The sequence below is a fragment of the Drosophila arizonae genome, chromosome 2 (genome assembly GCF_054131065.1).
Source record: "Drosophila arizonae isolate 15081-1271.41 chromosome 2, UAZ_ARI_1.0, whole genome shotgun sequence".
Classification (NCBI taxonomy): Eukaryota; Metazoa; Arthropoda; class Insecta; order Diptera; family Drosophilidae; genus Drosophila; species Drosophila arizonae.
The window spans coordinates 14,606,823-14,631,787 of NC_142922.1; the positions used below are offsets into that span (position 1 = coordinate 14,606,823).

Consider the following 24,965-nt stretch of genomic DNA (forward strand, 5'->3'; position numbering starts at 1 on the left):
CGTTTTGCTGTATTCCCATTACAGGCGTTTTTGTAAAATAAATTATTGCTTCAAATAGATTGACATTTTGTCATTATTAGTATGAATATATTAGATGAAATGTATCAACTTTTATATGTTAGTTTTTAATAAAGTGATTATAATTGGTGAAGACAATTTCTGCTCTATCAAATAATAAATAGAGACAAAAATCATACAAAATTTAAATTATTAGCAAAGTGTGATTGATATGTTGAAATATTCAGTGCCATGCATTATTTATTTATTTTCGATGCTTTAATTGCATAGGCCAGCTGAGTTTGACGGCAATAAAACTTTTTCGAAAGTTTCTACCTGGCTGAATCTGAATTGCAAGTCAGGCCTGCCCTAACCCTTTAAGGAGTCGACAAAGACGAGACAGACTTTGGCAAGGCGAAAAAAGGGTGAGTTATTAGAGGAAAGCTTTTAAGTAAATTAAAATGGTTTCTTTGTGATTAATTTGGAATTGTAAGCAGTGCAAAAAAGGATTTCAATAAGCGAGCAGAAACTATAATTGTCTGGATTAATTAGGAATTACAATGTACAAAAAGTATGAAGTTTGCTTTCGGAATAACTCAAATGTATAACATCAAATATCTTTAGAAAACCAGGGAGTAATTCTTATTAATGCTTATCTTATATATATGTATTTTGATTACATTTATACATACTATATTTAGTATATGCATGCTTTACGTTTCAGATATAATACTTTATGTTGGATTCAGACAATCGAGGCACTAGATTATATGTTAATCTGATGCTAAGAGCGACACTTTTTATTTAAAATTCTTATATAATAATTAATAACTCCAAAATCATTCAACGGCATTTGATGGCATTGGCAATCCATTGTAATTAAATTTCGAATTATATTCTCAGAATGAATACAGTTATTTAAAAAAAATGCAACTCCTTTTGCTTTATCCTTAATTTAATATATGGAAACTGTTTGTTGTAACTTGCTTGAACACATTATATGTAAGTTAATAGCAACAAGAGCTTTCAATAGCCATGTCCGCCTGCAAATTCTTCTGAAATGCGGGTTTTCATGCCTTTTTTATGAAAACAAACATATACAAAATTCATGTAAGGCTTTATACACAGCTCAAAGTCGGAAAAAAATATGAAAGTCAGTCATAAATCGGAAATGGCTTTAAATAATATTGGTGTTTTTCTTTAGTATATTTTATGGGTTTTCCAGCGGTGTATATTACACGAATCAATGGGGCCAACGGATTGTTTATAAATAAATTCGAAATACGTTGTAGCAGTGAAATGAAGGACCAAAACGAGAACCAAAGCGAAAACAAAAATAAAATGAATTTTAAAATGAGTGAAAGGTAAAAATTAAGCGATAAAAAAGCTGGAAATCCGTGCAGACTTTATTAAAAATGCATTATGAAAAACACGTCTGTTTATTGTGGGCGCCCGAAAGAAAAGTCGCGAAAAAAGCGACAGATTTTATAACCTGTCCATGTGTGGGCATATACACATATAGACGTATATGTCGGTGTATGTGTGTGTGATGCTGCTGCAACAGCGGCAACAATCGAAAATAAACATGCATCAACGTGCTGCACGCACCGCCGTAAACATGTTGCCGGTGCAACGATCCTGGAGTAGCCATCGCTGCGGCACGCTACCCCGAAAACCGACACGACACGCCACTCATTTCAAGTGGACCAGCGGTGCCACGCCCCCCCAATCGGCGAGCACTCAGCAGGAGGCAGTCGTGGCGCACACATCACTCCATTCAGCAGCAAATTGAATAACAGCATTTTCCATTTGCTACATATTTTATACGCTGATTAAATTAAAGTTGCAACGTGTTCTACGTTGCCAGCCAGCTAAGGAAATCGTCTGGCTGTTTCAGTAAATACGTAAAGCGCAGATCTAATCCAATCGCATGTTAACACATTGCCCATGCCACCATATGAAATGCTAACTTGTAGTTGAGCTCTATAGATATATATTATTTCTATGAGTATGCGTGATGAAGAATTGAATTGATGAGTATTTAATATCTATCGATAACTGTCGATATATAGCGATTCGTAAGCTCTGGCGGATATAAGTAATTAATTAATCGCTACAAAATTTTGTGGTTTAATGAAATATTTATAGATTACTCTCCTGCTACCTTTTAGGTAACTTAGGATAAACAGAAATTAATGTAATATATTTTTAAGGACATGTCAGGGCAATACACAATACATAAACTAGAGGAAGAATGAGTTAGTGTAGGGTATGATTAACACAAATAAAGCATAAAGGGGTATTTGATATACATATTGCTGGGGTTAGCAGATCTTTAGGCTACATTATGAATGCGACGAGCTGATGTGAGAGCCAAGGTGACGAGTGAGGAAGTAACAAGGCAGCTACGAAGTAGATCATTGAAAGTCACATTTTCGCATTGTAAATCGATCCCAAAAGCTTCTACAAAATTTCAGCATTATGGCTTCCACTTTTCTATATCATATACATATACATATACATATGTATTTCATTTTAGCCTTTTGACAGTGTTCTTTTTGTAAAAGTCTTTTTATTTTTTTTTGGAATTTGCACAACAATCAGCGACTAACTAGATCCGCGCGCACAGTATCATCCGTCGGGCATCGCAAACATATTTTGCAAAGCGAATTGATTTAATGGATTTCATGCACTGGCATAGCCCCTTTCAGAGATATTGTGCATGGCAAAACATAATGCGCGCATGAAGGATATGAAATGCCAAATTCCTTTTGTTTGCTAGTCACAAATAAATATATAAATAAATATCCAGCTTACAGAGAGCAGCGATATGCAATGCATATTTTTTATGTCCGCATACGATTGTAAATACAATTTATGAATATATCATATGCATATATTTGTCTGTGGGTGTGTTTACGTGTGTGTGTCTGTGGAAGTATTATAATGCCACTACAGACACGCGGCATCCGGCATTTGATTTACAATGTCACGAGCAGCAATAAAAAAAAAAAAAATAAATAAATAAAAAAATACCAGCGTAAAAGTTTAATAATCGCAAATGCTGTGTAACAATATGCTTTGTGCCGCTGATATTTTCAATGTCAGGCCAAAAGCGAAAATAGTGCAGAAATGTGCAAAAATCATTATTCAAGCTTAGCTCTTAGCTCTTGCAATTGTTTAGGGATTATAGGCTATAAAAAAAAAGAGAATGGAACCCAAAAATAATTGAGAGTCGAGAACAAGGCAGAAAAGCGTTGAAATATCTCTGCATCAAATAAACGCATAAATCTAATAGTTGAATTAAACAATGCACATACATACATATGTGTATAGATATATAGATATATGCATATGATTTAGTTATGCATTCGCATGCATCCCACAATTATAGACTGGCCAGACCGAAACTGCATTAAACTGAATTCAATATTCAATTATGCAGTCTCATGTAATTCGAGATGAAATCATTTTAATTATGTGCAACAATACAAAGACCATTCCTATATGGGATCGTAATGAAATCAAATTATTATTACAAAATTCTCTCATAGTCACATGCTTAGCGTGCAAATGAGCATAGATATGTGTTAAATATGTACATACGTACATATATGTGTACATATATATTCATTTATATTTATATGTTTAAAGGGTTTTCCAAAATGGTCGGGCTGCGCAAACATTTTTCATTTGTATAATTAAATTCAATAAGCTGCGAGCTACATTTTTAATACCCAATTATGGGCCTAAGCTGACATTTATAAAATGCGTGGCTTGTTATGCCCTGTGCCCAACTAGGGATAGAGAGTATTAGCTATACTTACTTAATCTAAAAATTAATTAAATATATTAAATGCCTGTAAAGTAAAGCCGAAGGGGATATTATGCGAAATTTAAGGCTAGTGGTTCTTATGTGTAGCCGTTGTAGATTATTCGTCTAGCTAGGGTGTTTGGGTGTGAATTTAGGCATTATTAGGTCTTCTTCTTCTTTTATATGCCAGCTGAGACTCTCAAGTTAGTTTGATCTATATTAGGTTGGTGGGGAAGTAACTTTTTAAATAATTTTAAATAAAAATAAAAATATTCTCTTAAACGTATGCTAAATAAAAAGTTAATTCTGTAGACCTAACTTTAACTTTAGTCATAAAACATAAAATGCAAATCTTGCCATCAATTATTCTATTATCATATGGTTCAAGTCTTGCTTTTTATTGAGTAAATGTCTCGCATTTGCATTCGTGGGTATTTGAAAATCAGCTACTCTGACCTTAATTTTAAAAATTACTAGCATTTGTGTTTACATGTGCTGATTTTTATGCACTTCAGCTGATCAGCAAATAAATTGTGTATGAATTTTATTGCTTCCGCTGCGTTGCGGCCAAGCTAAATATGCCAAAAAATGTTATTTTTATGCCAATTTAAATTACATGGGACATTTGCATGAACTGCCAATATTTGGTTAACAGTTCGATGCCGCAGCCTAATTTGCCGTCTAAACGTGGCTAAAAAAGGGGTAGTCAGAGTATTTAACTATTTGAACTAAACAAGTAACAAAAAAAAAAAAAAAAAAAAAAAAAATAAAAATAAATAAATAAATAAAATAAAATAAAATAAAAAAATTATAAAAAATAAAATAAATAAATAAAAATAAAAAACTAAATAATTAAATTTAAAAAAACTAAACTTAAATAAAAATTAAAAATAAACAAAAAATAGGTGAACTGTTAATTTCTCTTATTCACCAGAACTGATATACAATATTTCCTAAAATTATTTAGAAATCTATATCGTCAATATTAATGTTTCCAAAAAAGAGTATTGAATGTTTCACTATATCACTGTTTTTGCTCATGTTTACAATTCGCTATTGGCCGTGCATAATTTACCCATAATTATTGATAGCAAACAAATCGCCGCGCCGCGTTCAAATTATTTGACCCACACCGAGTGTGTATTTTTTAGTGGGCAAACAAATTGACTTGCCATTAAATATTAGTCGTATTATCAATTTGCCGCACATTTCGCTAATTTCATTTAATTGCATATTAATTTTACGTGCCGGACCGGCTCGGGCTATATATTTTGTGGCATGCTTTTAGCCTGCCAGCGAGCACTTGACAGTAGAGTAGAGCATGCAGACACTAAAACACTCTTGCTTTCAGCGCTTGGCAGGCTGGCCCAAACAGTGGGCAGCTTCCTGTCTGTGATTAATGTTCCGCAATAATGTTGGAGCTGCTTTAAAGCAAAGCGCCAGGCGTAAGGCAAAAGGGAAGTGGCTTAAAAGTAACACACACACACACAGGCACACACACACGCACGCACATATGCACACATACTGAAGCACACTCGTGTGTGCTTCACCATTTTCTTGGCTGGCAAATATTTTTGTCTGCTCGAAAAATATTTAACACAATGGCCATTAATGGCTCTAGCCGCTGGCGAAATCTCTTTTAAAATAGCCTTTTTTGTGCTTTTGCAATTTTGTGGTTTTATTTTGGTCTTTTTCCTATTTTATTTTAAACACATGAGACGATAAATTAGTAGCTGTCCGACAGTGCCTGCCGCACTAATTGCAAGTGCTGGCCATATATTCGAAAGTTCAACTTCGATGTCTGCTTGTATATGTAGCCACACACACATACATATATATATATGTACACATATATACAGAGACCATTTCCAAGAAATTCTCTACTTACACGCATGCTTCATTGTAATTTGCTTTTTTTCAGTTTTAATTAATTATGATATTATGCGTGCAAAAGTTGCTGAGAAGTTCCCACGAAATATTGAAAATTAAGACCCAGCCACGCGTCTTCTTGCAGAAATTGTTGGTCTATAAAATCTCGCACACACACTTAAGCATACGCATACGGGGAAGACAACAACTTTTATGGTCGAAAGTTTTGGTCCCGCGGCAGTCTCGAGCTGGGGTTCACACATTTTAAACGTTTTTATAGACATTTTATGCGCCCAACAACAACGTGGCGTATGCGTAATGTGGCAAGTTTTAACGATTTATGAGCAAGGTGTATGCATACAGCATATTAAAGGTTGATACTTTATAAAGAATGCAACGGAGACTGCAAATAGTGATCATATATACATATATGTATATGTAAATGAAATGCAATATTGTTGAATTTTGGATATAAATATTTAAAGAGCAACTGCTAATGTGTATATATTCGTTAATTAACGAAAATGAAACATTAAACATTAAATTTATAATATTATATTTCCATATATCTTTCTCTATCTTGCTACTACACAATGTTTATGTATGCTCCAATCTCTAGCTGGGATTCTAGTTTTCTCCAGCTGCAATCTCAACAAGTTCATGGGCAATTAAAACAAAGCCCATTGCTGTTATTGTTGGAGGGCACTTGTTAAGTGCGTTTACCTTCAGCGAGACAAACAAATTGAGGACTAAGTGTTTGGTGAACGCGCCTTGCCAACAATTGTCGATAAATCATGATATGCCAAATGCTACGTTCATGTCCATGTGTGTGTGTGTTGTTGTAGTTGTTGCTATTGTGTGTGCTTGTACACACATACGTAGACTTTGGCAGGCTAACACTTGAATAAACATAAATGCATGGCGCTTATGTAAAAAGCACCCAACGGGGGCACTTATCAGAATCGGGCTTATGTGCGCCTCGCGCTGCAGCTGTGCCGCCTTCTGTAGACTGACGACATGAGTGATTGCTCTGCATGTGTGTCAGTAAGTGCACTATATATGCGTAGGTGTGTAGAGTGTGAGTGCGGCTGCTGTCATGAGATACTTTGACAGCTTTTGTTTGGCTTGCCAGCCAGCACAGAGATGGAGTAGGACAGGGAGAGGGGGAAGGGCGAGAGAACCGCGTCGCTTGGCCACATAAGATGACAATGCCAGCTCAGAGCGCAGCCCTGCGTCGGTCCTTATGGAAATTTGCGGCTCTGAGCGTTTTCTTTGCTCTTCTGCCTCTGTGTGAGAGTGAGTGTGTGTGTGTGATTTGCTGTTAGTGACTTGCGAGTGTCAAGTCGTCAAACAGGTGTGCGCCCAATAACTCAAGATGCAGCAGCAAACAGCGCCAAAGCAGCCTTTAAATCAAATGAATATTTATTAAAGCGCTGCAGACTTACACAAAGCGCAGAGCACACAGACGCCGTAACTGTTTGTGTGTGTGCTTGTAAGTGTGAACGCTGAATCCACACACCCTGGGCACCAAATGCCAAAGACGTGGGCGCTTTGGCTCAACGCGTTTATGCCTCAATAAGCTCATGATTAATAGCCCGCCTCCACTGCGCTATAATGAGGCAAAAGGCAGCGACCAACGTAAAGCTGCACAAAACAAAGCTGAGAAGAGCAAAGGGCAGCCAAACGATGGGAGCGAGAAGGAGAGAAGAAGAGAGGGAGAGTAAGACAGAGAGAGAGGGCTTGTAGCTGAGGTTTTACTTAACTTGATGCAGCCAAGGAAACCAGGACCAGCAATAGAACTTGTAATTTAAATGGCTAAAAATTAAGTTCACTCCATAAGAGCTCAGCCAAGTATTTATTTTTATTTTTTCCCAATAAAAATGTGAAATCGGAGTATGCTGGTTTTGTTACAAAAATCGATGAATACATAATTTGAATAATATCAGGAATTAATACTGAAAATTCTGACCATGATAAATATATATATAAATATAATAATGTAATGTAATTGAGCTTAATTAGGTTAAAGCCAAATAATTTAGAAACAAAATTTCTCTGCTTAAGCTGAATATTATATAGAAATATATAAACCCAACCAAGTCCCCATCAAATGCACATTTGGTGCGTTCTGAGCTGTGAACTAGTTCACGTACACCACCAAATGAACGACCGCCTCAAGATTTGAGTGATTTTTAAATGTTGAGCTTCAGGAGCTTGAGTAGCAAAGCTCACATTACGTATACGCCGCATTAGACATTAGACGAAAAACGTTGTAACGCCCGCACTCGGTGCCGCTTGAATATTTTTTGTAGTATTGAGAGGGCGCTTTGAAGGATTTATGCAAATATTGAAGATGCCATCGTCATTGTTGGCATCGCTTAGCGCATAACTTCACACACGGCTAAATCATCGGGAGTCTGGGGTACACCTTAATGCTTTTACCATTATCCAGCTGAAGTCGGCCCAGTGAGGGGGCTAAAAGTGTAGTTGGGTGGTGGGTGGCATATACTGGTTGTTTGTTTGTTGATTTTCCGTTTTTCGGTTTTCTGCTTTTTGTTTGCTTTGCTGTGGGTTTCTGGTCGAGCCACTGGCAGCAGTTAATGTTACGTGTAAATGCGCATTTCCGTTTCCTGCGGCAGCCCCAAGCCACATCACACAGCACCGTATTTTGTAACACGCTCGCTCTGGGCACTACCCACCGCCCCGCACACCTGCACACATATGTCTGCCAGTTCGGGCGGTTTATCAAAAAGCCAACTGTTTGACAGGAAGTTGCGCCAGGAATCTTATGCCTATTTGCATACGCCTCAAGAAAACAACACGCTTTAAAAGGCCCCACCACGCCATCCCCACCCAAGAGAGATGTGAGTAATTACATACATATATTGGATGTAATATAAGACACATCAAAGTTAGTCAAAAAGTCATATTTGATATTAGTTTCGTTTAAAGTAGAAAATTTAAAAGGGGACATATAGAAAATAATTAATAATAAAAATAATATATAGGAAAACATTTAAAGTTTTTTAAATTTGTGGCATGTCCATCTAGGTAAATACTAAATTGTATTTTCAGTTTATCCCTAAGTTTTCACGGATTTGAAATCCCTGTTTTTTCCAACAGATTTTCCATATATATATATATATATATATATATATATATATATATATATATATATTTTTTTTTTTTTTTTTTAGCTCGTTCTCAATGTTATCTCGTCTTATTTTAGTCTGCCTTCTAGGAAGTTGTTACATTCATTAGCAGCTGCGCTTTTGTTGTTGTTAGGGCAGTTGCTGCCGTTGTTGTTGCTGTTGTAGTGTGCACTTCCTGTGCCTGAAATTGAATTACAATGTTGTCACTGCCATCGCTGCAGTTGCCGTTTTTGCAGCTGTCCAGCTCTTTGTGTATAATCAAATTATAGCGTGATTTTTTATTATTTACTTTTATGTACTCTCTTTTTTTTTTTTGTAAGTGTCCCCGCGGCTGGTTTGTTGTTTAAGTTGCTTTTTGTGAAAGTTTGCATGGCAAATGATGTACGCCTACCGCTGCAACCAGTATTTTGCGGGCGTGGTCGAGGGCTGGTTAACTGCGATTTTGCTGTTGCTGTCGCTGTTTTCGTGTTTGTGTAAATTGCATTTGATGGCCAACTGGCTGGCTGGCCAAGTTGCCTGCCACCCAGTGCGTCTGTTGGCCAAAATGAGTTATTAATTGAGTTATTAGTTCAAATAGCATTGCACAATTTGGTAACTACCATTTTTTATGCTCACTGGCGAAAATGTCCGCACAAATGTTTAATTAATTTAAAGTTGCGCTTTTGTGAATTTTTAAAACTCTAGCGAACTGTTTTCATTTATTAAACTAGTTAAAATGATGAAGCTTATGTATAAAAAATAAATACATAGGTGATTATATATGGACAAGTGTATTTTAATATTAGCCAAGCCATAGATGCTGAAGGAGAGAAGAATTTGTTAGAAAACTCTGCATCAAAATAAATTCAAATCTTTTATCCTTCAGCTCCAAGGACTTTTAGTAATTACCCAAAGTATCATAATTACCGAATGACTGTGGCTTAAATCAATCATATTCTCTTTGTGATTGGTCTAAGCTCTATGTCAGTGCCCGAATTAATATCAATTATTGACAACACACAAAACTCGCTGGATTTGTATGCAGGGCTGCTTCGTATATCAGTAAATGTAAAAAAATAAAGAAAAAATCAAATCAACTAGAAAAGAAGAATCAGTGAAAATGAAAATTGATTTAAAAAAATAGATGAATCGAAAAGAAAAAAAAAAAAAAACTCATTGCTGGGAGTTGTGCAAGCTGCGCTCAAAAGATAAATCTTTTCGCTGGCTGCGTCAGTCGCGCACTTTTCATTTGTTATTCGCGCAATATGCGCGTAAATCGTGATTTCAATGGCTAAATATTGATTGAATGAACGAACTCAATATGCAAGGCTATGTATATCTGGCTATCGAGCCATCAACTACGAGTATCTAGTATATGCAGTCAGCTGTACATGTCTATCTATTTAACCAGCTTTATATATACATAGATATGCATATGGCTGTGTGTGTGTGTGTGTATGTGTGTATGCTGCAGTTAGTTGGCAATTGAAATGGGTGAGCTGTGTATTGGGACGCTGCAGGCGTAACATGTAGAGACATAGTTGCATTTCGGGTCAGGTTATTGCAATGAAAATCTCTTTAAGCCGGCAAATGCGAACTGCATTTGGGGGACGGCGAGGCTGAGGCGGGTAGTGCAGGCTGCGGCTGGCCACTTGAAACGCGCTCAAAATCATGTTACCTGCACGTTTCGCCCATCTTTTCCGGCCCATGCATAGTGCACATCCAGCGCATGCTGCCTACTTTCGGGCGCAGCAGAGCAGTGCAGCTCCTGTTATTGTAGCACTGAACGATTTATTGAAAACTGTACACACACACACACACACACGCACACTGGCAAGCATAGAGTTACACGAAAATGTGCAGATACATTGAAAGGGTGTGCGTGTGTCTGTCTGTCCGTCTGTCTGTCCGTCTGTCTGTGAGTCTGTGTGTTGGGCTTTTTGTACAAGGCTTGGCTCGTCGCTCGACGATTGAGTTTCAATTGATGCTGTGGTAACGCTTTATTTTCATTGCAGTCCTCCCCGTCTATGACTATGCTGTGTTTGTGTTGCCGGCGGCAGCTGCATTGCTGTATGGCAGTGAAAAGCATTTTAGGATTTTAGCATTCCAGCATTTTGGCATTTATTAACTGCTTTCAGGGCAGCTAAATAGCAATTACTTAAGCCATCTACAATAGTTGCCATTGACTATTTGACGTTGCACTCATGCAGTATCCATCGTGCTTGTGCATGACGCTAGTGGGTCAACAAGAGAGTGTCATCAATCATGATATACATAGATGGCAAATATGTTGCAGCTATAACAAATTGCAATTTCATGAAAAAATTCCAATATGGCCAAATATTTGCATGTGCGCTTTATCTACACATAAACACACACACACACACACACATACACATAGACTATTTTTGTCAATATTAAAGTTCAGGTAAACTATGCTTTATAAAATCCGATTCACTTTAGAATTTGAATATGTAAATCTCAAAAGAAATGCTTGTTAAAATATGAATTTATATTTCTATATATGTATATATATATTTTTTATGTTCAAAGCCATAAATTTGGCAACAAAATTAACTTTTCCTTGTCAAAGGAGTAGAACTGGATGAAGGAAAGAACAAAATCAAGATTTCGTTACATATTTATAAATTAAGAACTTTAGTTTTACTTCAACTGAGAGAGAGGGTAAGAATGAGAGAGAGGGAGAGAGAGGGAGATAAATAGAGAGAGAGAGAGAGAGAGAGAGAGAGAGGGAGATAGATAGAGAGAGAGAGGGAGATAGATAGAGACAGAGAGACAGGGAGATAGATAGAGAGAGAGAGAGAGAGAGAGAGAGAGAGAGAGAGAGGGAGATAGATAGAGAGAGAGAGAGATAGAGACGAGTAGACTTTATACATACATTCGCTGCTTAGTAAATAAACACTTTTACAAGAATTTTTCAATTTTAGGGACAAAATCGGTATTATGTAATATATATTGAGTCATTCAGACAGTGGAGCAAGGACCTACGTTATATTTCAATACTTAATATTTATTTTTTAATATAACTATATTTTTCCACATATGTATATATACATAAATTTCGCACATATTTTTGTTTATTATTATTATTATTATTTATTTAATTATTTTATGTTTTATTTATTTGCCGATGAATAAAATAGTTTTCGTGTCTTTTTCGTTTCGTTCGTTTATCTTGTTGCTTGAATAAATATTCACATTTACTCACAGGGTTTTTGCAAGCAACAGCTTAACTTTTCCATATTGGCCAATCAAACACATATAGTTAGGGATACAGCAAAGCTACAAAAAACAATGCAGCATTAACAATAAAAAATGCAAAAATATGCCAAAGAAATAAATAAAAATGCGAAACACTTACTGAAAAAAGAGTATAAGAAATAAGCGCAAAGCAAACAAATGCCAGATACCGAGTACTATTTTTTGTCAATAAAGCAAACAAAATGACAGCCAAGCAAATACATGCATAAAGTCACACCTACGCCACACACATACACATACGCATACACACCATAGGCAAACAAAGGATCTGCGTCCTTATGTCTTTGCGACTTTTTGGCTTTTTTGTTTTCTTCTTTTTTAGCTTCCCAGCGCACTTGACATTGTTTTGCATGTATTGTTGTTGTTGTTGTTGATTTTGTTTTCTTTTTTTTTTTTAAGTTTCGTTTTAGTCAGCCCGCCGTGTAAAATAAATACAAATATCACGCAACGTTATGTTTTACAACCTGTCATATAGATATGTATGTATTTATTTTTTATCGCCAAAATGTGTACACACACATACATATAAATATATGTACACGTATTTTCTGTTATTTTTTGTGGTTTTAGAATTTTATAGCAGCTCCTCGCATAGCTCTATCAGACATTTACAGGGCATCCAATTTCGAGCGCAACTTAAATATTTACATTTGACTTAAATATGCGTATTTTCGCATAAATTACAAAATATTTCGCATACATATTCTGTTCGTGTACTACGCGATATGTTTGTCATATACATATTTATAAATAAATATGTATACATATATATATATATGTATATGTATATATTTATATATGTATGTAGCGAGAGTGAGCAACAACAAATTTTATGACATTGTTGTAATAAAATTTATTAGATTTTGCTTGTGGCGTCTGTTAAGCTCGTTTGTGCAGCTCTTTCTGCCGTTATTTAGTTTTTATATCGGGCAGCTTTTCGGCCATAAACTATAATAGCAAATGCCTTTGGGGACTTGAGCAGTCCAGAAAAGGGCTGCAACTGCGCATGTAAGCACACCATTTTCCAAGTGTTGGATAATAATACAAAGCGTCAGGTTTGAAGGCGTGGCCGGCACTTAAATATTTAAAATGATTTGCTATATTTATATCATAAATCATAATATCATAATAATAATAATAATAATAATATAAAATAAAAATTTAAAAAAATTGACTAAGTATTTTGAGCCATAATAATAATTATAATAAAAACATAAGTTTATAATAGTAAAGTAATACATTTTTAATCAAAATATTATTAATAAACTTTTAGAAATAATAAAATATACTGATTCTTCATGTAATATATTCATTTAATTCATCATTCATTCAAATTTTCTATTTGTTTATGGATCATATTTACTTAATCAAAATCTTTGCTGAAATTCAGTCGAAATCAATCAACAAACTGTCTAATGAACGGAAATAAATTTGAATACATTTACATTAAACGTTATTCCATTCTGACAGCAAAATGAAAGCGCGTCTTTAATAAAAGCTTCGATTTTACTCAAAAAAATCAACTCACCTGGTACACAGCCTGCAACCGAGAGAAGTTGAGGGTGCGGGTGTGGAGCACGAGCATGCAGTTGGACTCTAAGCCAAATAAAGCTATGGCCAAAATCAAACAAAACAAGATGAAAATGAATCCAAAAAAAAAAAAAAAAAAAAAAAAAAGAAAAGAAAGGATACCAAAACAGCAAAATACGCGCGACAGCAACTGCAGCTCCGGAAAATAGAGGAAAACCAGAAAATTGAAACGCTTGTGCAACACAAGCGAAGGTGCAGTGTGTGCCGCGTGTGATGCTGGACAGGGTGGACCACAAAAAATGTGGTGCGGTTCATATTGTGTTTCGGCTAGTGCTCGATGTTTTGTCCTGTTGAGCTTGGCTTTAATGCAATCACCATCAATAAGTTGGCGACGATTGCTGTTATGCAGTTGCCCTCGCCAATTAACTTTTCATCGCTCACTTTTGGGCGCAAACACAATTAACTCGGCAGTAGAGACAGCAACTAAGAGAGAGAGCGAGAGCGAGAGAGGGAAAAACTTTAGCCATTGAGCGTGGCAATAGTCGTGCAGCGATGCAGTGCAATGCAAAATAAAAATCGGCCAAAGTTAATATTTGTATAGCTGGACAATTGAGATGGCAGCGTGCAAGCTGGGCCACGCCCACAAGCGGCGCCCAGTTACAGTCTCAGGTCCCAGTCGTACATTACGCGGCAGCTAAAGCCCAGGGCTCCCGAGACTTGACTCAACTCAACTCAACTCGACTCGAGTCGACTCGACTCCGTGTTGCGTTAAGAGCGAACTAGAGTAATGTCGTGGGAGCCAAAGATAAATAACACTTAAGGAAACCCGAGGAGGAGAACGTGCAAAGAGAGAGGGAGTGAAAATGGGGGAGAGAGAGAGAGGGAGAACGAGAGAAACAATTTGCCGTTTGTGCTTTGAAAAATGCATGAGCTAAAGTAAATGGAAAAAGTTGCCGAAAACGAAACACACAAAACAACGCAGCAAGAGAAACAGAGAATAAGAGAAGAGAGGAGGGAGGAAGAGAGTCTGAGGCACGCCATCATATAGTGGGAGGACGCTGGGAATAGTTTTTTTTTTTTTTTTGGTTCTTTTTTTACCCGTTCGTTTTTTGTTTTCGAGGGCGACTACAAAATATTGCGGTCTGCTTTTAGGCACAATTTGACATTTTTAGCATGGCTAGTGTCGACGCTGAGGAGCATTCGTTGATTTTTCATTCGTCCAACTTTTTAGCAGCTTTATTTATTTGTCGCTTTATTTGCTGACAAGAAATATAGACAATATATTGCAGCCACAGTGCGCACTCACATAGACACTCACGCACACACACACACATGACAGTGTCATGTCGCCGCTGACACTTAACATGCCCGTAGACAGTTATTAGGGTCATTGCAGGCAGGACGGCAGGCAGCCTGGACGCTAAGAAGAGTCCGGAAAAGGGCACACAGATAAGTTTTCTGTTGGCTTTTTTGCCTCTCGCTCGCTCCGCATTTGATATGTGTGTGTGTGTGTGTGTGTGTTTTAGAGTTTTGCTGCTGGCCAAAAGTGTGCTACAATTTATAGCGCTGTGTGCCTAAATGTATACATTGAGTTTATAGTGCGCCTGTTCCGGGCTGTCTTCATTTTTTTTCTCCTTTTGAATTCAAGTGTCTTTGTCAATGGCGTCGGGGGAGAATTTACATATGACACTCCCAGGGTGTGCATATACATGTATGTGTGTGTGTGTGTGTGTATGCGTGTGTGCCACAAGCTGTTTAGTGCTACTTTGTGCACTGGGGGCCCGTCTACTATTTTTAGTAAATTGTATTATAGTTTTAGTGCCTCGGTTCAACTTTGCTATGTTTCTATATATGTGTATAAATTTTTTTTTTCTGTTTGGGACTTTTAGGTTTTTTGATGTTGCAATTTCACGCTCGGCATGCTTGTTGACTCCTGTGTATTTCGAAGCACTCCAAGTGGCCCTTCGGCCAGTGGCTTATGCTGAAAAATTAGTTAATTTAGTTGCACTTCGAAAGGGCCAACTAAAAGTCAACTAGTTCTGGCAACCCATTTGAAACAGGCGCTCGCCGTAAATAGGCTGGCAAATTGATGTGGCTTGAGAAAACTTTTTATGTGGCCTGCATTCAATTAGAGTGTGCGGCTATCTGATTTACTCGCAGCATTAGGGGAACTGATAAGGCCTGACTTTGTGCTCTGATTACTATAATTGTCCACTTAAAAACTTGGTAAAATGCATATGCTAAAAGCCTACAAGAGCTGAGTCCTCTTATGCGATTATTCTTACAATATATGTATATCAAATATAAAGTTAAGTTCATTATCCAGAAAATTAACTCATCGATCGTCTGCTATATTTATAGTTATTTTTACCAGGTAATTCAGGTTGTCTTACCTTTGCAATTATACGGCTCTTCCCTAGCGTGCGATTATCTTGTCTGCATAGTTAACGAGGATATATTTCAAATTCTGCTTAAGTGCCATAACTCAGTTTATTGCATAATTCAATCAACAGTATTCAGCAGCCGTTGATATACGCATAAGCATACACATTCAGCTGTGAGCCACTCTCAGTTACATGTGGCGTATGAGTAATGCATACAAAATAGCTCACACAGCGCACGTTTTATGCGCCCTAAGTACTTGGGACTTAGACAAGCTCTGACTGGCTGTGTGCTTACTGCATGATAGCACAATATTCCACATTTTGGACAACAATCTGAGCGGAAGTGTGTATTGCACCTAACACTCCAGAGAGTTCACACGCAAAACACACTTTCAGACACTTTTATCAAATGGCTAACAGCACAAAAAAAAAAAAAAAAAAAGAAAAAAAAAAAGAAAAGGAAAACGAAATGTAAAAAAAGAATCAGAAAATGAAGGAAATTCAACCAAATTGACTGCCAACACATAGTTTATTATTGTTGTTGTTGTTGTTGTTGTTGCAGTTGCTAACTCGATTGCAGGAGTTGGTGCAGTTGCAAGTTGACTTCGGCTGTCTAACGATTGGCACAATGGCAAACAACTTACAAAACACAACACTGCACAACAGAAAATTCATTTGCAAACGAAAATAAAACTTTTACATTTAGCTGTGTAAATTTTCAAACATTTTTCGAGCGCTTTTTTACGCTGCCATTGGCAACTACTCTCAGTTGTTGTTGTTGTTGCTGCCGCTCGTTGTTGGCCTGGCCCGCCCTGGCGTGGCCTGGCCGTGACTGCTTTTATTTATTTATTTGGCATCGTTTTTGTTGCAAGTTTCAACTGTCAAACACAACATCAATTTGTACAAAAAATAAGCAGCGACAAGTTTTTCTTGTTGCCAATTCGCTCTGCTTTCTCTAAACTGTTTTTATTCTTATTTTGTGCGCCCTCCTTCCATTTACTAACTGTGTGTGGGAGTATCTGAGTGTGTGTGTGTGTGGCCATGTGTGTTAGAACAACAATGCAACATTAAAAAGTCACATTCCTGCTGATTTATTTTGTAATTCAAAGCAAACTTTTTGGCTCCGCCATTTCGAAATGCAAAACGTGCGAGACAATTGCTGACATTTATGAGCCGTGGCATTTTCCACTTCTGAACGCTTACTTAATATTGAAGGATATGCTTTGCATTGATGTGAAAGCTTACATTTCATTTACTTTAAAGCACTAAACGGCAGCAAGCCAAGAGTTGCAGTAAATTAGTATTTCAACTTAAGTTTGTCTCAGTAAAACGTTCTTTTGCACTAAATGATAATTAAATACCTTTCAACAAATTACCAAGCACGATTTGTCTTATCTTACTTAATCCTATTTGAAGTCTCGCAACAGTTGTTGTCAGCTCATCTCAAATTTAATCATGATTATTTCAGCTTTAGTTGAGTTTGTCGATAATTAATTAAAAAATAATAAAAAGATTTTAGCAAACTAATCAAATATATCTATTTGTTCATCAATGATTAATGCAATAAGGCATATCTTAGAAATTGAACTTTAATCTGCACAGCAAACTTGAAGATGATGTAAAAATACAGTTAAGAACTTTTAAAATGAAATTTAATTAGAAAGCTTTTGTTTGTATTCCACTAAACTATTTCTCTATTTTTGTTTATTTTGTCTTTTTTTTTTTTTTGTTTTTCTTCATCAGCTCTGACTTTCGCTGTAAGGAAACTCCGCTGAAACGCCGAAAAGCGCTGGCAGAAATTAAGAAAAATATTCGCATTCAAAGCGGTTATTATTATTTTTGGTCTGCTTGCAAGGTTGAGGCTGGCAGAAGGGCGCTGTGCGCAAACTTTCTGGCCACAGGCGGCAGGAGGAGTGCAGCGAGCAGGCGGCAGCAAGCAGAAAGCAGCAAGTTGCAAGTTGCGAGTTGCAAGTTGCTCAATTTGCGGCCGCGAAGAAGCGCTACATTTTCTAATTAAATTCATTTGAGACCCTCACGCACTCGACACAGCTGCGTGCTGAGCATCCGAATTTCGGCTGAGACGTCTCGCAGTTTAAGCAAAGTCCGACTGACGCTGCCGCCAAAGTTCCTACTGAATGTTGCACAATTTGCACAAGCCCAAATGGAAAGAAATCGCATGGGCTGTGCCGACTGCTAGCAGCTGACTCTGTCTCTCTCTCTCTCTCTCTCTCCCTCTCCCTCTCCCTTTCTATCTGTGTGTTTGTCTTGCTCTGTGTCTTTCTTTAAATCTGTCTATCTGTGCTCGGCTGCTGCTTATGCGGCATCGATGACATTGTGTGTAGCATAAAGTAATTTCCGTCTTGCACAAGCGTCGCTTCCGGTGCGGCAAACGTGCGCCGAGCCCTGACACTTGCTGCAGATGTCATCTGTGCCACTATGTGTATATGTGTGTGTGTGTGTATGTCAGTGTCATCGCATTCATTTTTTCCTAGTTCACTCGCAGGCTAACATGGAAATAATCAAAATGTCGCATTGAGATTGAAAATCACTGCATTTGCCAACACTTCCGCTGAAGTGATGAGCCAGTCGTGTGTGTGAGTGTGTGTGTGTGCTCGATGTGCTTCGATTTAACAGACTGTTATCAACAAAATTGACAATAAGTTGCTGTTAAAGACAGCCGTTAGAGAAATTTGCCATGTAAGCAATTTTTTAAGAACTTTGCTGAGTTGACGGCTTCAATTTGCATCGAACTACTTGGCGTATGCGTGATATTTCAGATTAAAGATGTAAGCGACCTAAACAGAGGAGAACGAATATTTGTATAGTATAAAATAAAATAATATAATGTTAGCATAGTCAACTAAATTCAATCAATCAAGTTGATTGTGAGGCAAGAGTTCCACTAGGTTTTGCTTTGTGCGCTGAATCGGAAGTGTATTCAATAAGCATATGGCCAGCGTCAAAAGTGACGCCTTTGGGCTATAACTTATGCACTTGAGGCTTATCCGTAGTCAAGCAGCCGGCTGGCTGGCCGGAGGACAGCCACAGCATTAAGTATACGACTAGCCAACAAAAACTAATGCGGCAAAGTGAAAGCTAAACAGCCGAGAGCAGCCGCAAAACAGCAACAACTAGCAAGTGGTACAACGAGCAGCTACTTACTTAAAAAGCATTGAGCCTAAGTAAACTTTTACACTCACCACTCGCCGTCCCCTCCATCCAGATGACGACCTCGACTGCACTTAAGGATGAGCCGGGACTGCTGTGTGTGTGTGTGGGTGTGCGTGTGGGTGTGTGTGTGTGGCAGCCGAGCCGCAAGGACGGCCGCTTAATGCAAGGCAAATGAAGTACAAACAGTTGGCTTGGCACTTGGCATTAAAGCTATGCCAGTGCAAGCGAGTTACGCATAAAAATAAGACGTGGGCGAGCAAAAATATTGACAAGGCCGAATGGCCCAGAGAGCCGAAAGAGAGAGAGAGAGAGAGAGAGAGAGAGTACAAGGGAGTGGGAGAGAGGCCATCGCCTTGGCCCGTCAGGCGCAAGCGGCTTATGAATTAATGCACAACAGATTGCGAGTCGCTTAAGGCGACACTTTGCACCTTTTTTCCAGTTGCTGTCTTGATGTTGTTGCCGGACTGCTTTTTGCGGCAGAGTGCCTTAAATATTTACCAACTGCAGGGCTAAGCGTATACAGGCAAAATGAAAAAAATAAAGAAGAAAAACTACCTGCTTGCTATTTAAATTGCGTGGCCAGGCTCAAGGCAAATTTATAGCACCTGACTGGAGATGGGACTTCCTCCTGAATGCTGCCTTCAAGGCAGCTGACGGTGATGAGGGTCGGCCCGAGAAGCATTTGCAACTGGGTACCGTTTATCTGGCTGCCGAGATCTGTGCGACTGACTTCTCTCTCGATGCCAACATTTTCATTTTCATTTTCAATTTCAATTTTTATGCTTGTGCCAGGTAGCTTGTAAAAAGTAAATATCCTGATGGCGGCGTCCTTGCAATGTTTGTCGCTTTATTAGTTTATCACAATTTAAGCATCTCGAGGAACACTTTGCTGGCCAAACGGATGTGAAGGCAGAAGTGAGGAAGCAGCAGCTGCTGCTGTTTTTCTGCACCTTCTTGATACTGTTCCAGCAGTGTGTCCTGTGCCCTAAGTCCTTCGTCAGAGATGTTTGTCTTACACTCTTTGTTTTCTTCTTTGGCATTTTTTCCTTTGCAGCAGCTCGCATTTTCGCGTCGTCGGGCGCCGCGCGTCGCTTTCAATAAATTAATCAGCCGAAGTGCTTTAGTTTTGCGCCTGCAGAGTGTCAGGAGCAGCAGGACGAACTGCCTGGCAACTCAATCGCGATAAAGCCCCACAGGTAAATTATAGTTATTTGATTTTGTTGGGTGATTTGTTTGCCCCATCGTTTTTTAACGCTGACATCAAATTGAATTGCATTCGCGTTAAGCTCTAAGACGGCTTCTTTTCCTATATCCTTCCCTCCTTCTCTCGCTCGTTTTGTTCGCTCGCCAGTGGCCAACCGAAAAGTAATAGAGTCCAAAATTATGTAGCATGCATAAATTTTGGTTGCCAGGAAGCCGACGTCTCGTTTTCTGCTTCTTATCGTCACGAAAACTAAAACTTTGCATGTGTGTGTTCGTGTGTGTGTGTGTGTGTGCGTGTGAGAGAGGAAACTCCATTAGAGGCAGACACAGGAAGCAGAGCAATGACTGAGAAGTCCAAAAGCTGAATTACTTGTACTCTACTTTTTTTTTTTTTTTTTTATTATTTTATATTTCATTTTATTATTTTAAGCTGTAATCACTTTGCTTTAAATTTATCAATTTTATTGGTGAATATAATATCTGAGTTAAATTTAATATAAATATTTTGAAAATTTTATTATTTGTAAATAATATTTATAGATAATAAAAGTTTGCCATTAGCTTATTTCATTTATGTTTTTTTTTAATTAATTAATTTTTGTGTTTGTTTTAATTTAAATATAAATTATAATTTTTAAAATTTTTTTGACTGCATGATACATAATTTTTCTTTTTTTTTAATAATAATAATAAATTAATTATTATTTTTATTATTATTTGTTATATATCAAAATCAGTTTCCAAGTTTCATCTTGTATTAAATAAATATAAATGTCTGCTACAAGCGCATTCACATTTCGGGAATACTCTCTCTTAGAGTATAGCAGTGTCTGTCTAAGACAACGGGCTAGCAGAAGGCTCTGAGCTGGAGTGAAGACGCTTCCATGGCAGTTAAATCTGTGCATACAAGTTGGGGGGATTGAAAGTGCATAAAGTTGAGTTTATTGTTGGCTAAAGTATATGCTTTATGCCTTATGCTTTATGGTGGTAATGGAGGCGTTTCTATACGCGCGCATTCCCACGCACACACAGGGAGGAAGAGTGTGCGAGAGAAAGAGAGAGGGAGAGAGACAGACACATGCACACATGTGCGGCAATCTTTATCAGCCAGGCAAAGAAATTATGACGGAAATCTAAAAAGTTGTGCATTAAAACTTGTTTGTGGTCTGGTTGGGCTGGCTCCGACTTTGTTTTTAGACGCCGTGCGCAACTCGTAAATATGAAAAGCAACAAAGCCAAAAGCAGCCGCTGCTTAAATGGGATAGCAATTATGTTGGGCCTTTGAAACTCAACTTGTGGCTTCACACACAAAAATAAAAAAAAAAGAAGAATATGAATACATATAAATATATATTAAATTAAAAAGTTAATACGATAAATTCTACCCGCAGGTGGAACAGTCATCCATTTTTTGCTGACTGATTTTTCTAGCGACAAAATCGTTTGTTAAATATTTTTATAAAACTTTTTACTTCACGCTTATATATATGAGAAAATTTTTTGATAAGGCAAATATTTTAAACTAGCTGGCCCGGCAAACGTTGCATTGCCCTCTATATTATTTCTAGGTAAAAAATTGTTGAAAGCTATGTTGTTCAGGCTGGGATACACTGATAAATTTATTAATCGGATTTTCATTCAAGCACCTTGTTGTAAACGACATTCTTCGTTTTTTGGTCGGGTGCAAGAACAAATAATGCGGATGGTTTGCCAACACGTGAGCATGCCACGTACAATTGACCATGAGAAAAACACGCATTTTCTAGATTGAGGCCACAAATAGTCAAAGATTGGCCCTGTGACTTGTTGATCGTCATGGCGAAGGCAAGACGAAGCGGGAATTGAATTCGTTTAAATTCAAAGGGCATATCTGTTGAGCTCATCGGAATCCTAGGAATAAGAACTTCCTCATCTTTAAATTTTCCTTTGAGTATCAACGCGTGAATCACATTGCTCATCAGTTTTCTTATCACCAAACGCGTTCCATTGCACAGTTTTGGTTGGTTTAAATTTCTAAGCATGCAAATCATGGAGAATTGCTCTTTTCATAGCTGTGTTCATTTCTTGACGCCGGTCAAGTTGTTCTTCCATATTGCCCATGAAGTATATTTGCAAGAATTTTTGCTGTGCATCTTCAATAGGTTGCAATGATCCAATGCGATGGCAAATCTGGCCTTGAATCTTTAAATTCAAAGCCATAGTTATAGTTATATTTACAAACACTATTTACAGAAATCTAACAAACTACATTATTCAAAATTTTTTGTTGGCAGTCATAGAAAATAAAATTTTTAACGTAAATTACCTTAAATATCCGTCTCCAATATTTTCCGCCCCAAATTATGTCATTTGGAAACAGGCATTGTATTTTTGAGTGTTCGCTAGAAAATGTCGTGATTCTAGTGTTTCGCCATAAAGCAGGGAACGCAATGGCTATGGTGACCGCTAATGGCAATGTCACTTTACCACTAAGGCAGCACAAACCGGGCGTTTCACCAGCAAACTTCAATGCGCCACAATGCTAGCAAACAACGTCCATTGGACCAATGCAAACTAAACGATTCAAGCTGTAATCAATGGTGCAATCATATCGAAACGCTGCTCGATTCAAATCAATCCTTGAACCATTTCTTATTGCCATTTCACGGGCTGCCTCTCTTTGAGAAGCACGAATTAAGGCCCTTCTTCCCTGGGTACTAACGCGGAGCCTTTCTCGGGCGATTTCTCGCTCTTCGTCAGATAATTGACTCGCGCTATTCCGTTGCCTAATTGCATTATGGGTCCGCCGGGAAAGATTAGATCTTCTAGGACGCAGCATTTTTATTAATAGTAATACTGCCCTCGCACAAAACCATATAAAACAATCGAGAAATATAAATATAAATAATTTACACAAATTTATGTTTGAGACAAACAAATACCTGAACTTTCGAGATATTTAGCTTTTGTAAAAGTCCAAAAATACAATTTTTAATAATTAACTTTTTTTTTTTTAATTTCGAATTTTGAATTTTGAATTTTTTATTTATTTTTGATTGTTAGGTTTTAATCTTTTGATTTTTTTTTTAATTTTTGCAGATTTTTGATTTGAAATATTTATAAAGTTTAAAAGTCCGAAAATATAAAAAGCCAAAAATACACTTTTTAATAATTACCTTTTTTTTTTTTAATTTCGAATTTTTAATTTTTTATTTATTTTTTGAACAGTCAGGTTTTAATCTTTTGATTTTTTGCAGATTTTTGATTTGAAATATTTTTCCTTTTGATTTGAAAATTTTTTTTTTTTTTTTTTTTTTTTTTTTTTTTTTTTTTTTTTTTTTGAATAGTCAGGTCTGCTCGAGGTCAGGAGACCGTAGACTGACTGACTACATTTGTTTATTTACTTCTACACTATTGTCAAAACTGTCACTGTTACCAAGCCTACTGGGTATAAAAAAAATTTGAACATTTGGGGAAAAAACCGCGTTTTTCAAGTATTCGGCAAATTTTTTCAGTATTTTTAAGACCCTATACTAAACTCGTTGCGGAGACAAATCCAACAAATCAAAAACCATGAAAATTGGTTCAGCCCAAATCAAGTTATAAGCAGTCTTCACTTTTACACAACTTTCTTTTATATATATAGATACATTTCATATCTATTATATAACCCATTATTGACTGCAACTTGAACAACTTGTAGCACACAAATTTTAATTACAAGTTCTCAGTCAGGTTTTTGCATTAAAATTTGCACAGTTGAATGAAATTTCATTTAGTTTAGCCCAATGGAAATGCTTTTGAAATCTCTTTGAAATCTGAAGAATATTCAACGTTTATGGCACAGAGCTCCACACGTTCTCATGCACAATCTCGCATAGCGCATAGCAGAATGTCGGCTGTCATTGGCCTGGCCAACAGGATTCTTATGCTCAATGGCCTTAGAATGGAATTGCCAGATGACAGGTTAGGGCTCAGGGCTTAGGCTCCGCTTCGGCCTTGAGTCGGCAGCCACAGCCACAGAATTTAGCACAAAAATATTTTCAATTATGATCACAAAGTGAGGAACTCTAGAATTTTTCAATTAAGTTCCATGGGCGTTCAGCATGGCGCTGTCTTACCAAGCCTTGCGAAACCCGAATGGAATTTCTTTGTAAAAAAAAAGAGAGAGAAGGTAAATTCTAAAAAAAAAAAAAAAAAAAAGAAAATGCACTCGCTTTTGTGGTTGTATTTGTGTTGAAGGTAGTAAAAGTGCTAGACATAAAGGTAAAAGCATTAAAGTTATATGCGCTTAAACTAGCTATTGTTGTTGTTGCTGCTGATGCTGCTGTTGTGCTGCTGTTGCAGCAGTCGCTGCTGGCTGCTGGTCTTGTGCTACTTTTATGTGCCAAGGCAAAAGTTGTCGTAGTTTTAGTGGCCGTGGCCGCCCCTCAACGCCCACAACGTGTCCGCGCGACATAAAAATTTGCAACAGCTGCACAGCCTGGGACTAAACCGCAACTAGAACTGAGTCCGAGACTCAGCTCTACCTTGACAGTAGTCAGCCAAAAGGATTTTGCCTTTTGTTTTGGCTTTCAATACACTGCCCCAAATACTTGGCTTGCT

At 37.4% G+C, this 24,965-nt stretch overlaps 1 long non-coding RNA gene across 1 annotated transcript; it reads right to left on the reverse strand.

The window, feature by feature from the left end:
* Nucleotides 1-22,420: 22,420 nt before the first annotated feature.
* LOC149270363 (uncharacterized) lies at nucleotides 22,421-24,011 on the reverse strand. Its single transcript, XR_016271673.1, has 3 exons — nucleotides 23,303-24,011; nucleotides 22,687-23,216; nucleotides 22,421-22,625 (listed from the first exon to the last, which is right to left on the reverse strand). It is a non-coding gene; the product is annotated as an uncharacterized LOC149270363 (long non-coding RNA).
* Between the last annotated feature and the right edge of the window lie 954 nt (nucleotides 24,012-24,965).